Raw genomic sequence first — 4,829 nt, 5'->3', positions numbered from 1 at the left:
GTCATCCCCGATTCCCTCCAGTGGTCATCTGGACAGTTGGGGCACTTTTTGGGGACTTGTTCGTGAAAAAAAGGGTCCAAAAAAAGTGACCCAAAATCGCGGCAAAAACGCCTTTTTTTCGATTATCAGTTAAAGGCGCCCATCTCTCCTCGGCTGATAACCACGCCCCAGTCCTGCCTCCAACACGCCCCCGTCAACTTTATTCGTTTCTGTGACGGAGTGCAGTTGGAAACGCCCAAAATCGGCTTTCGATTATACCGATTTGGGCGCCTTTGCGAGAAAAACGCCCATCTCCCGATTTGGGTCGAAATATAGGCGTTTTTCTGTTTCGAAAATAAGCAGGATAGTAGAAAATTTCTCTTAAAAATTTCACAATCTGTAAATGTATAATTTTTCTCTCAACATAAAAGTTTACAATATATGGTAAATGAAAAGGCTCAGGGAAATATTTTTCAAAAACAAAACAAATAGAGCCAGGAAACCTGAAGTGTGTATTTAAAGCTGCAGACAGTTTTAAAACCCTGTAGTTTGGAGCCAGTGACTTTGTTGATGTATCTAGCAAAGTCTGTAGGGGTGTCTAGCGTCTGTAGGGGTGAAATTCTTGTACAATATGGTTCCGTCCTCGAGTAAAACCTCTTCCCCTTGCAGGCTGGCGCCCCGCTGTTGGTGCAGAGGGTCCTGCTGAGGGGGGCTTCTGCCTGGCATTAGTGAAACTTCGTCCAGCACCACTCATGTCTTGACTGTAACCTGCTATTGCTTCCCGCATTGGTTCCCGAGATGGTTCCCGAGATGTACTGGGGGAAGCCAAAGATGTTGGAGCAGGACCTCCAGGGGGAGCATCATATCCAAAATCATATTGACTGATGGGGAACTCTGGCTGAGCTTCCCTCGATGTACTTGGGTAAGCCAGAGTTGTTGCTCCAGGACCTCCAGGGGGAGCAGGACCTCCAGGGGGCATATCATATCCAAAATCTTGGTTAGCCTCTGAATGTTTTTTTTATAGAGAGATGACAGGCACTGCTTAACCAATCCCATATTGTTATCTCTGGCAAATGTTTCACTATGCTTGTTCACCAGATTCTGAAGTTCAGATGGATTATTCGTTGAATAAACTTGTGCTACCTCATGGTATGCGTTGCTCAGGGGCTTAATGAATCTACCCACTATCTGCGATGTGTACTTGGGTAACTGCTGAACTTTCCCAAGAAGTATTAAAGAAACTAAAATATACTTTTTATAGGCTTCCAGCATAATGTGACTGACTGCCATTGCTGGAATAGTTATAGCCTGTTCATAGAAGTAGAGTGCTCTTTCAAAGTTCTTTAAGCCAGTGTAGATCATCCCACCATAGTAGTAATAACATAAAAAGTGCTTAGCATCATAGGCACCATTTTCTTTACAAATATCCATCATATCCACATCTAGGTATGAAAGGGCAGGCTTAAAACATTTTGCTAACAAACAAAGCTGACAGAGATCAGCATGTATTAAGGTCAGTTGGTTTGTATTCATCTGCATTTTGTCTATGGCTTGCCGGAGAATGCTGATTCCTTGCAGGGGCTGTTTTCTTTCCACAAGAGCATTTGTTAACTGATGGCAAAGGCCAGCAAAAGTGTCTGTTGCATATCTAATGTGCTCGCCATTACAAGTTCTGATAAATAGCTGAGCCTGTGAGAATAAGGTCTCAAAATCAGGAATACTGGGCATAGAAAACTTCACATACAAAACAGCAAGCACCCCCAAGGAGTGTTCTTGAACATCTAACGCTCCTAGTACTGTGTCCAGATGAGAGATATTTTTTGCTAGAAGCTCGCCACTCTTGTTGATTAATTCACATAATTGTGTCATCTGACCTTGAGAGGACAGCTGCCGGATGCTGTTTACAAACTGCTCCAGAGCGGACGCCATCTTGGGCCAACAGGGCCAGTTGGTCAGTGCTGGGGAAGCCGGACACAACGAGTCTGCAGCGGCTCCGCAAAGCCGGGCGAGCAACAATGCACTTTAATTTATAATTTTCTAGTCATTTGACAGCTGAGGAAAGTTGTATTTACTACAATAGCAGCTGTAATGTTTTCATTCTATCTTATCACTAGGTTCACTCTTATTGAGTGTGAAGACCTTTACAAGGCACTGTATATAAAATACTTGAACTGTGAGTGTCATCAAATGCTACTTTTATAGTGGGATGGTATTGAAGTAATAATTTCATGCATGTATTATAAATAAGAAAGCGCACCTAGATGTAATAGGTGTTAGATGTGCCATAAGATTGAAGAAATATATAATGTTATCGATTTCTAGGAATTCAGCTGCTTGTGCATGTGAAAGCCAATAATCAGTGATAATACATTTTCAATAAAAAGTCTTGGATTTTCCTTTCTATCCATCGCAATAAATTGTTGTAAAATCTGTCTTATATGTATAGTGATGGAGAATGACCCAAGTTGGAATCTTAATCCGTGGGAAGTAAAGAAGAAACATATTGTGAGTCTTTAGGCCAGGCTTGTTTCGGAAAGAATAGAGAGTTTCAGCAGAATACTGACTGGATTCAGAAAGATTTCTAATTTATAGGCATATATCTTCTTTGGAGGGAGACTTTGTAATTTGCAAATGCCAGTTTATAAACCAGTTTTGAAGGATGGTTATGAAATCCATGCCCCATAAAACTTTATAAATAAATACAATATGCCATTTTCCTGGCTCATACCATTCATAATTTGTTTACATAATTTGTATGTGGGTAGCAGTTTAAGTGTCTTGCTGAAGACCATACAGTGAGTGAAATAAATACCTGAACCTTTGCTTCATAGCCATGTGTTCTTAGTATGTTGCTCTAGTTAGGACTCAACTTAATCTAACAATTCTTAGAGAAAGCATTGTAGATACTTTCTTCAGATAAGAATTTTGCCCCTTTCTCTTGTTTCTATATTTTAAGTTCTCATAACAGACCTCAATCAAGTCCATTACCAAAATCTATACTGCTGCATCAAGTAAAGAAATGGTAATTATGCTTAAGAAACCAAGTAGCTGTTCATAAGAATCGCATAACATAGTTAAACAAAAAAAACAATAACAGCTTGGTTTGTTTTCCAAAGTAATTTCTTTATCTGCAAGTTGATTCTTGTCTTTATGCAGATGGACCTCGTCCAACAAGGTTGACAGTATGGACAAGAACCAAAGACAGGAACCCTTGTCTCCCCAGAAAAGGAGATATTGGGAAGATTGAAATGCAGCATCCTTGGTGCTGGTGTCCTGCTTATTATGGTTAGCAGATATCAGCTTTATTCAGCTGCAGGAGGGACTGTCCTAGTACACAAGGGTTTCCTTTCTATATCTTAAAACATAAATTGCTTGGTCTAATTATTCTGGAAGGTGGGCCAAAAAAAGTTGGGTAAAATGTTAAAAGATAAAAACAAGTTAAATAGAAGCAACCAAACTGGGGAGGGGGGGGTGACTCTTACCATGGTGAAGCTTGTGAATACTTAGACTTCCTTATAAAGCAGCATCTTCATGTGCAGAGGAACTCCTCTTCAGACTACATTTGTACCCTTATAAGAAGTGTTCCTAAACTTTTAGTCTGTATTTCCATTACTTAGCTTCCCACTATTCCAGAACCTGTGGAATAGTTGTGTCCATCAGCCAGCAGGTGGAGATAGAGAATTGAAAACTGAGCTGAGACATATCTCTCTTGGCATCCAGTCCAGCTCCTTAGTATTTGCTATCTCCAGCAGGTGGAGGAAACGCTCTACATCCATGGCATATGCGAGGGTATGGAGGATGTTCAAGGGCTGGTGTTCGCGCAAACTATCTCCCGTCTTTGCTCAGATTGCACACAATCTAGCTTTTCTCCAAGCAGGTCTTCAGAAAGGATTGGCATTGGGTTCTCTAAACATTCAGATAACAGCTTTGACATGTTTCAGGGGCTGACTACAGAAGACATTCTCACAGCTCCCTGGAATATCATTCGATTCTTGTGGGGAGCAGGCCACTCCCTTTCGTACACTGTGTCCAGAGTGGAACCTTAATTTAGTCCTTTGAGCTCTTAGAAGCCTCCTTTTGAGCCACTCCAGAAGTCCTTCATGAAAGATCTTACTCTAAAGACAGCATTCTTGGTGGCTGTTGTGTCAACACATAGGATTTCAGACCTTTAGGCTCTCTCATCAGGATCTCTTTCTTTGCTCTCAGAGGCAGAGGTCTCCCTGCGCATTGTTCCTTTATTCCAAAAGTGCTGTTATCATTTCATCTCAACCAATCTGTGAAGCTTCCAGAGAGGACGAAGAAGCTCATTATTCTTCCCTGAAGCTTCTCGATGTGCGTAGAGTCCTCATTAGATATCTGGAAATTATGAATGAGTTTTGCAAATCGGACAGACTGACTTTGCTTTTTGGTAAATAGAGGCTTGGCCTCATGGCTTCCAAGCCCACATTTGCTAGATAGCTGAAGGAGACTATCGCATCAGCTTATTTGCTTGTGGGGAAGCAGACTCCTAAGGCCTTGCAGGCTCATTTTAGAAGGTGTACAGCGACATCCTGGGCGGAAACTAACTGTCCCTGGTGGATATTTGCAAAGCAGCGACATGGTCAGTGTTGCATTCCTTTGCCAAACACTACGGGATGGATGTTGTGGTACACTTGGAAGCCAGTTTTGGGGCTTTGGTCATCAGGGCAGCAGCACCAGGATCCCACCCACTGCAGGGATTACTTTTGAAGATCCCACAGCTTCTGGAATAGTGGGAAGCTACATAATTGAAGGAGAAATTAGGTCTTACCTGATAATTTTCTTTCCATTAGTCCTTCCCACTATTCCAGAGGCTTGTCCGAGGTTTCTGA

At 41.8% G+C, this 4,829-nt stretch overlaps 1 pseudogene; it reads right to left on the bottom strand.

Moving 5' to 3' along the window:
• Positions 1-279: 279 nt before the first annotated feature.
• LOC115476652 lies at positions 280-3,664 on the bottom strand (annotated as a pseudogene).
• Positions 3,665-4,829: the final 1,165 nt, after the last annotated feature.

This window comes from Microcaecilia unicolor, chromosome 8 (assembly GCF_901765095.1).
Source record: "Microcaecilia unicolor chromosome 8, aMicUni1.1, whole genome shotgun sequence".
In the NCBI taxonomy this organism is placed as follows: Eukaryota; Metazoa; Chordata; class Amphibia; order Gymnophiona; family Siphonopidae; genus Microcaecilia; species Microcaecilia unicolor.
This window is presented reverse-complemented; position numbering and strand designations above follow the sequence as displayed.